This window comes from Hipposideros armiger, unplaced genomic scaffold, assembly GCF_001890085.2.
Source record: "Hipposideros armiger isolate ML-2016 unplaced genomic scaffold, ASM189008v1 scaffold_456, whole genome shotgun sequence".
Classification (NCBI taxonomy): domain Eukaryota; kingdom Metazoa; phylum Chordata; class Mammalia; order Chiroptera; family Hipposideridae; genus Hipposideros; species Hipposideros armiger.
The window spans coordinates 1,045,117-1,055,122 of record NW_017731806.1 but is presented as its reverse complement, the minus strand read 5'-3'; the positions used below and the strand labels follow the sequence as shown (position 1 = coordinate 1,055,122).

Below are 10,006 nucleotides of genomic sequence, written 5' to 3'. Positions count from 1 at the left end.
CCAGGTGTATGTTGAGCTCTGAGACACCAGCTTCTCCAGCAGGTGACTCCCATCTTCAAAGCTGAACACTTGGAGTTGGTTAGAGGCCTATCCAGGCTCTAGGCCATCTTTGGGTTTTTTTCAGCTTGTCTTTGCTCTTCCCACTTCATGTCCATAATTCTTTCTCAACTGCCTGGACTGCTGACTTCGGGCTCCAGCACAAGACACAGAAGCAACCACCTCCGATAAACTGTTTATATCAACCCCTTATGATAGACCCCTTATCCTATATCAGACCTAATGGTCACACTTCTCTAGATCCAACCCTGTCTGGTACACAGGAGAGGTGTCTTCAGAGTCAAAGAAACTCTGGAAGCAATCAAGATGTCCTTCAATAGGTGAATGGCTAAATCAACTGTGGTACATCCAGACAATGGGATATTACTGAGCGCTAAAAAAATAATAATAATAAGCAACCAAGCCATGAAAAGACATAAAACACATTTAAAAGGAAACTTAAATGCTATTGCTAAGTGAGAGAATCCACTCTGAAAAGGCTATACAGTATGATTCCAACTACTGGGAGTGCCAAAAAAAATGTATACACATAACTTGTATTCATCTTTTGTTATCTGTATACAGAGGGTGCCAAAAAATATATACACATTTTTAAAAAGAAAAAACTGTATTAAAATTGTAATAATATATACCGATAACAAGAGATGAATACAAGTCACATTTGACTGTGGCATTTACAAGAGGTGCTCAAAGTGGTTACCATCAGCATAATTTTAATACAGTTTTTTCCATTCTTAAAATGTGTATACATCTTTTTGGCACCCTCTGTATATGACATTCTGAAAAAGGGAAAATTATAGAAACAGTAAAAAGATCAATAATGGTTGCCAGAGATTTAGGGTGGGGGTAGGATGAAAGTCAGGAGGATTTTTAGGGCAGTGAACTACTCTGTATGCTATTATAATGATGACTACATGGCATTATACATGGTCCAAACCCACAGAATGTACAACACCAAGAGTGAACCCTAATGTACACTATGGATTTAGGGTGATAGTGATGTGTCAATGTAGGTCCATCAATTATAACAAATGTACTACTCTGGTGGGGGGATGTTGATAATGGTAGAGTGTATGCACGTGTGGATACAGGGGGTATATTGTAAATCTGTACTTACCCCTCAATTTTGCTCAGTTTTGTACCTAAAACTACCCTGAAAATTTTGTCTTAATAAAAAAAGTATATTTTTAAATTCCTTCTTACCAAGGGCCCACAAAGAAGGTAACTGCCTTATTTTTGAGTTAAAGGAAATTCATTTTCGTGATTTTAAATATGAAATGTGTCATTTGAAAAGGATGAGTAAGTCAACATCGCACTTCAATGGGGGCTTCCCCTTTATTGGAATTCATCAATATTGAAACAGACAAGGCTTGAGAAGAAGATTTTTTTTAATTAGTTTTTAAAGCTGAAAAGTATAGCTAAGACAGGCAGTAAGCCATGAGTAAAAAATCCCACACATTTGTGTATGCCAAGGAGAAATGTGACATAACCAACTGTTACATTCTAAGAGGTATCATAAGGCAGAGCCAACCGAAATGTCTCCCCCAAGGGGATGCCCACAGCCAGGGCCCTTTAACAGCAACACAGACAACAGTGAAGAGAGAATGATTATGGAAGCTCAATCTCATAAAAGAATTCCCCGTCTCTTCAAGACGACAAGGATCTGAAAGCTGGTTACTTGAAGAGAGCTACAGCATAAAAATAAGAAAGAATAGGGCTGGCCAAGTGGTGCATTGGTTGGGAGTTGGCTTGGGACATCAGCTCTGAGCAGCAGTGCCCCGGTTCAGATCCCACATGAGGGCCAGTGATGCTGCGTCCTCTACAGCTAAGATGGTGAACAACAGCTTGATCTGGAGCTGGGCTGCCATGAGTCGACAGCAACGGCGTAGGCTGCAGTGGGGCTGGCCAGCAGCTGGGGTGAGCTTTTGTGAGCTGCCGTGAGTGTCTGTGAGCGGCCGTCCGATGGCCAGCGAGCGACTGCCTCACCCGAGAAGAGCACAATGATGGTACCAACATAGGCCAGTGAAGCAACGTCCTCCACAACTAAACTGAAGAACAAAAGGACAGTAACTTGTCTGTTCCCCTTCCCCAATTCCCCAATAAAATCTTAAAAAAAAGAAAAATAAGACTAAAATACATCAACTATCTCACTCTTTTTCATTAGATTACTTCATCCTGCCAATACTAACACTTTTCCCTCAACATTAGGATTGACAAGGGATGGGGAAGGGGGACAATTCATCCTTCATTGCTTTTGAGAGACAGAGGGCGGGAGAGAGAGCCTCTGAAGAAGTAGAATATTTTTCTCTCATGTAACTATTATCAAATTAGGGGTTACAAAACAGACGTGTGAAATCATTAAAATAAAAGAGCACAAGGTAGGACAAGATATTTTTGGCAAATTAAATAGTAGAACAGATAAGTAGTCAGACTTCTTATTGTACCTAGGACTCCATCTGTTCTGCTACATGCATCCTAAGGTAGTTCTACACATGTCATGGTAAGGAATATATCTTTATATGTGAGTCGGCTTTTAGAGTGAACAGTGACTGCAAGTACGGTCGTGCCTGAGTTCATCTGTTAAATAATCCAATCTAAGTAAGAAAGAGGCTCCAGACAGCCACAGGTAACTCTTTGTTTCCGCTCGGATGCCTTCATCGGTGAGTAACTGAAGACCCAACTAAAGATGGCCTAAACACATGATTACATAACAAAAGCCCAGAGAAAGATCATTTCCAGAGTTAATTAATTCAGCTCCATAACGTGGTCATGGACTCAGGGCCTTTCCATCTTCCCACCTCATCATCAGGGTGTCAGCTAGGTCTTCTCATAATCACAAGACAGTTACAGAATCACATCCTCAAACACCAAGTCCAAAGGTTTGCATCTCTCACTAAGAGCTAAGATGCCTCTTTCTGAAACTCCTTCCCATCTCCTTGTCAAGAACTAGATCATGGGCCTACCCCTAAGCCACTCAATCGCTAGGAAAAGGAATGAGACCTCTATGATCCACTTAGACCAATCAGGGTTGAGCTGAGTCCCATGAGTGGACACAAGGGCAAAATCAAGGCTCCGGAGGAGCCACTGACAGCACATGCTCTGCTGCTACAAAGCCTGTACCTGACTCTGCTTCATAAGAATAAAATACTTACTGTCAGGCTCCCAGTGGGCAGTTGCTGTAATATTTTTCTAACTTAATATTTTGCCCATTGAGAAGCCTACTGAATAAAATGTTAGCAGGAATTAATACTATCTGAAACATGTTCATGCTGGTAATCAGAGCTTGTTCCAAATGAGCAATCTGAAACCTTTTTTCCAGTAACATTTGAGTATCAGCAAATAGCCAAAGACCACCTAACTTCCTTGTTGAGAAAATAATGTTCCATGAACAAATTCCAAAATACTGGGTGTTTATAAGACAGGACCTTGTTTTATCTACCCTGCAGTCTTCTTTTTGTTGGAAAACATAAACCCCCACCACCCAGTGTTCCTACATGGTCTTAGTACACCTGCCAACCACAGTGCCCACTGCAGAGGCAGACATGTGGCCCAGGCCTCAGCCATTAGGGCACTCCAATCCCCCGACCACAACATTAGACCATCAATTAGATACTTAACCTTAAACCAGTCAAGCACCCCCACCAAAAAAAGGCCTTCTCTGAGATTTATTAGATGAAAGCCAAAAGAGTAAGTATCATCCTTCTTTTCTTATTTATTTATTTTTTTTAGATCCTAAGGGCCACAGGCAAAAATATGGCCAACAACACACAAAAAGAAGCAGAGACTAGTGGCCATGACAGACAGGGAAAGAGAGAAAGAAAGGAAATAGCGAGGTGGATTCAGCTGGCCTGAAGTTCTGAACCTCCCAGTGTGACAGATTGCACAGTTGGCCCCAATTTTCACCCCTCCCTGTATCCACAACTTTTTCCATGAGACTGTACAGTTTGCCTCACTTCCATAGCGGGAGTATATGTTCCCACTCCCTGACTTCGGGCTTGGCCAGGGGACTTGATTTGGTCAATGGAGTATTATGACCCAATAAAGGCTGTAAGGTGCCTTGGTCATCACCAGCAAAGGAACCTGCTCACCTGCAGGCTGAGGAAGCCCAGAGACACAGGGAGCAGACCCACAGCTCTGTACCTCAGCCTCCCAAGCCTAAATCTGCTGATGCATGAACAAGTTCAGCTGAGATCAGCAGAGCTGGGCCAGCCACCCACAGATGTGTGAAATAATTGCTTTCTGTCACATTTCACTGAGACTCGTGTGGTTGTTTATTACACAGAAATGGCTGACCAACACAGCAGTGGTGTGAGTCAGGAGGTCATGCCCCTCTTTTCTTCACCAAATATTTGTTAGTTTGTTTTTAATCACCAAAGTGGAGGCTTCAAAAGGGCAGGGCGTTTTGCCTGTTTTGTTTTCTGTTACATCTCTAATGCCAATAAAACAGACTGGGACATTGTAGGCACTCAATAAATATTTGATGAATAAAGCAAATTTGGGCTGAATCTCTGTCACTTCAAACACAAGCCCTGACTAATACTAGCCACAGGTCAAATGGTTTTGATTTTACAACATATATTTACGTCACAACAATCACATCAGTAGAATATAGTCTAGTGGTTTTCTCCCACACTTAAGAGGATTTTCAATGTTAACAAACCATTAACAATCAAGGGCCTACACAAGAGTATAGGTTAGTCCTTAATGCAATCAATCCTTGTTTCTGGATGAGAAAATACAAGTCAAAAAGCCCTAAACTCACCCAGCCACATCCAACACTATGACACTGAATGGCACCTTACTTTCTTTGTTATCTACACCACGTCTACTAATTATTGAGGCCAGAGTGGCTATTTGTATATATTTTTTGAAGAAATGTCTATTGAAGTCTTTTGTCCATTTTTGAATTGGGTTATTTCTTTCTTTGCTTTTGAGTTGCAGGAGTTCCATATATAGAGATAGATAGATAGATAGATAGATAGATAGATAGATAGATAGATAGATAGATAGATATTAACTTTTTATCAGATATATAATTTGCAAATATTTTCTCCCATTCTGTGGGAGATTTTCAGTTTGTTGATGGTGTCCTTTGATGCACAGAAGTTTTTTATTTTGATATAGTCAAATTTATTTAATTTTTTCTTTTGTGGCCTGTGATTTTGGCCAAGAAATTATTGCCAAATCCAATGTCATGAAGTTTTTCCCATTTCCTTCTAAGAGTTATGTAGTTTGAGCTCTTATACTTAGGTCTTTGATCTATTTTGAGTTAATTTTTGTAGATGGTATAAGGTAAGGGTCCAATTTCATTCTTTAGTGTGTGTATATCCAGTTTTCCCAGTATCATTTATTGAAAAGACTATCCTTTCCCCATTGAATGGCCTTGGCACCCTTGTCAAAAATCATCTGACCATAAGTGAATGAGTTTATTACTGGGAACAGAATAGATTTTATTATACTGGTCTATATGTCTATCATTATGCCAATGCCACACTGTTTTGATTACTGTAGCTTTGTAATATATTTCAAAATCAGAAAGCATGAGACATTCAACTTTAGTATTTTTGTTCATATAGTTTTAGCTGTTCAAAGTCCCTTACAAACTCATTTGAATTTTAGGATTTTTTTTTTTTCTGCAACAAACACCATTGAGATTTTGACAGATTGCATTGAATCTGTAAATCACTTTAGGTAGTATTGACATCTTTACAATATTAAGTCTTCCAATTTATAAACACAGGGTGTTCTTTCCTTTATTTTTTTGTGTCTTTTTAAAATTTTTTCAACCACATTTTGTGGTTTTCAGTGTACAATTCTTTCACTTGCTTGGTTATATTTATTTCTAGGTTTGTCTTTTTTATGCTATTGTAAATGGAATTGTTTTCTTAATTTCCTTTTCAGATTATTCAATATTAGTATATAGAAATGCCATTAATGTGTTGGTTTTGTATCCTGCAACTTTGCTGAATTTGTTTATTAGTTCTAGTGGTTTGGGGGGATTCTTTAGGGTTTTCTGTGTATAAGATTATGTTGTCTGCAAACAAAGGTAATTTTAGTTCATCCTTTCCAACTCGAACGCTTTTTATTTCTTTTTCTTTCCTAATTGCTCTGGCTAGGTCTTTCAGTACTATGTTGGCTAGAAGTAGCAAGAGTGGGCATCCTTGTCTTTTTCCAGATCTTAGAGGAAAAGCTTTCAGTCTTTCACCATTGAGTATGATGTTAGCTGTGGGCTTTTGATATATGACCTTTATTGTGTTGAGATAGTTTCCTTCTATTTCTAGTTTAATAAGTGTTTTATCATGTTTAATTTTGCCAAATGCTTATTCTGCATCTAGTGAGATGATCACAGGCTTTTCTCCCTTTTTTCTGTTAAAAGTAAATGATAAATAACCTGTTCTTTTGCACTTTGATTAAGAGGGTAAAATAAGTTAGTATTACAGCAAAAATGTATATCTACTACCATCAAAAATAATTCAAGTTAATTCTGTCTTTTAGACAACAAATATTTATTGAGAAAATATTCAGTTTGTGGCAAGTGACCTTATTGGCACTGGAGTTTCAAAGTTGAAGAAGACAAATATTACCTTCAAGAGTGTCACAATCTACTGCAGAAGACAGGCCCTTCCCCAAGTAGCCCATAAACTCTATGCTTTACTCACAACAGTTTACAACCATGATGCTCTGACTCTCCTCCCTTCTTTGTCTGTCAAAATCACAGACATTTTTCCAGTCCTAGCTCAAATTCTACTTCTTCTGAGAGATAATTTCTGATCATATTGTGCAGAATTAACTACTCCACCTCTGTGATCTCTATTATAACCTCCCTACTCATTACGCTGAAAATTGAAACGTAAAGAGAGCTTTCCAACTTGGGCCCAGCAAGATGGTTCCTGCAAAGAAGGGCGGCGAGAAGAAGAAGGACCATTCTTTCATCAATGAGGTAGTGACCAGAGAATATACCATCAACATTCACAAGCACATCCATGGAGTGGGTTTCAAGAAGCACTCAAAGAGATCCGGAAATTTGCCATGAACGAGATGGGAACCCCAGATGTGCACATTGACACCAGACTCAACAAAGCGTCTGGGCCACAGGAATAAGGAACGTTGCATACTGCACCCGGGTGCAGTTGTCCAGAAAGCGTAATGAAGACGAAGATTCACCAAATAATTTCTATACGTTGGTTACCTATGTACCTGTCACCACTTTCAAAGATGTACAAACAGTTAATGTGGATGAGAACTAACAGCTGATTGTCATATAAAGTTATAAAGTGGCAAAAAAAAAACAAAACAGTAAAGAGAAAGCATCAAGCATTTATCCTACCTCTCCTATACCATAGCTATTCAAGGGGTACAAAGAGCAGAGAGGAGAAAATTATTTAAAGAAGTATTCCAGTTAATAAACACAGTTGAATAGTAGAATGAGAAAAATCACCATTTATTAATCTCCAATGAAATGATAGCTCTTCTAAGTAACAATCATCAGTGGATGCCAAGACCATTATGTGAAAGGCTGACAACCCTGAACCCACTGATCAACATTAGCGTCACTGAAATCAGGATAACCAGATATTATAAGCTTCAAGAAATGATGCAAAATCTACAGACTGTGGCACATTCTACAGGATGAATGACCTGGTTTCACCAACAAAACCATTAAACAAAAAAAAATGACAAGAGACAGTTATAGAATAAAAGAGACTTTCGAGCCATAACAGCAACATGTAATGTGTGGACCTTATTTGGATGCCAATTCAAACAAACAAACAAACAGTAAGAAAAGATATCTTTGAGACTGTTAGAGAAATGTGAATAAGGAGTAGGTATTAGATGATATTAAGGTTTATTGTTAATTTTGTTGGGTATGCTAATAGCATGGTTGTTACTTTTTTTGAAGTATCACTTAGAGCTGCATACTGAAGTATTTACTAATGAAACAATACAGATGCTAGGATTTGCTTTAAAATACTCCAAAAATAAGTAAATAAACAAAAACAAGGCAATAGATGAAATGGGAATGGTATATATATTATATTTTAATATATTTATACACTTTTACATAAATACATAAAAGTATAATATACTTATACTTTTATGTAAATATACTATATATAAATATATGGAAATGCCAAAAAATGTATACACATGACTTGTATTTATCTTTTGTTATCAGTATATAGAGTATTACAATTTTAATACAGTTTTTTCCTTTCTTAAAATGTGTATACATTTTTTGGCACCCTCTGTATATATTCATTATATACCCTATTTTTGTATACTATTGAAAATATTGATAATAAAAAATAAAACAAACTTTACAAATCAAACAACAGCAAGAAAAACCCTTTGACATGGACGAGCATTGGAGCATCAAAGGGTGGGCATCTGTCTGCATTAGAGCCTGGATCTGCTACTAACTGGCCGCTCCAGAGCTCTGGGTCTCAGCATCTTTATTCATTAAGTGAAGAGTTGGATTTGAACTTCTAAAATCTCTTCCAATTATAACATGTTATGACCCTGTTACTCTGAAATCCCCATCTCTGGTTCCTTCTTAAGAACCCTTTCCCAACTAAGTAACTATAAGCAAGGCAGGAGTTTCCTCTAACTCTCCCAAGACTACTTTCTCTGAATAGATGACTTGTATATCTCACTTTCTATTCTCTCATGCATAGAAAGCACCACAACTAATTCCTGTATATCTAAATCATTCAACACTTACTGCACTCCATATATACATCTGTTTCTGTTCTATGTGGATGTGTGTCAGTGTTGTATATTAGAGACTGTAAACTAGGACACTGTCAATCCAGCATATGGGTGTTCACTTTAATAATGCTGATGACTTAGCACATTGTCAACATGCAGCAAATGTACAATACTATAGTACTATAGTATAAATAGTGAACTTTCTAAGCAATCTGTTGCAGCTGGCTAACTGTCCACAGACAGAATACAAAAAAGAACCCTGTATTTTCTGGCTTAATCTGCTTCTTTTCCTCCTGCCCTACGTTTTGAGTTAGCATTTGGTGAATCATATGTCCAGGAATGGGTAAAGAATCTTTCAGCACATTTCATGCAAAATAGGCTTAATCCACAAGGTTTCTTTTTTCCCTCACTAAATAAGGGTCCATAGCCCCCTTTCTTGTGTGAGGAATGTAAACTTCTCCAAATTTGTCTTTTAGATAACTTTTAAACAAAACAAGTAATGACCACATGAAAGCTTATGTGGATTTCTTTTCTTTTCTTTTGGGGTGGGGGAGGGATGGGGTGTTTGTGCTTTTGAGTGTTGGGCCAATTCCAACTGAATCATCGTGTTTTGCCTATATATAAATTTGCTTACATATAAATTTTCCCTTATCCATCCTCTTAACTCCAGGATGATCTGGTATAAGGATGTTGAACACAGTAGATAGCTGAATTTCATACCTACTGAGGCAGTGTCAGGAGAACATTTTCTTCTTAAAAAATGTGACTGTAAATTTCCATCAGAGGTTTCAAAAAAAGTAGCGCCTTTCTATTGCAAATGACTTCATAGAACTATACTGCTTTGACAGTACCTTGCTTATTGAATTACATGGAAGCTTCAGCTTACATTCTATAAAGACGGTAATGATAGTCACTATATTTCAGGATGTCATTATGAGGATTAAATGAGATAATACACATAAAGTGTCTGGGAGCAGTAGGCACATGAGATAGTTCTTTGTAAGCACTCCCTGCATCACTTCCAGTCACTAGAAAGAGTACATTTTTCAATAAACATTTATTGAATAAGTACATTGACTAACATAATAAGAAAGATAAGTTATTCAGTATCTGTGAACAAAGAGAGGTTCTCCCTTATTAGGGTAATATAAATTGTCAAGGGTTTTTATACTGTGTTAAGCTATAGAATGCCCCAACATAGAATTTTAAAATCAAATAACTCAATTTTGAAAATTTACAA

At 37.7% G+C, this 10,006-nt stretch overlaps 1 pseudogene; it reads left to right on the top strand.

The window, feature by feature from the left end:
• The first annotated feature begins 6,940 nt into the window (after nt 1–6,940).
• Nucleotides 6,941–7,304, top strand: LOC109395092 (60S ribosomal protein L31 pseudogene; annotated as a pseudogene).
• The last annotated feature ends 2,702 nt before the right edge of the window (nt 7,305–10,006 follow it).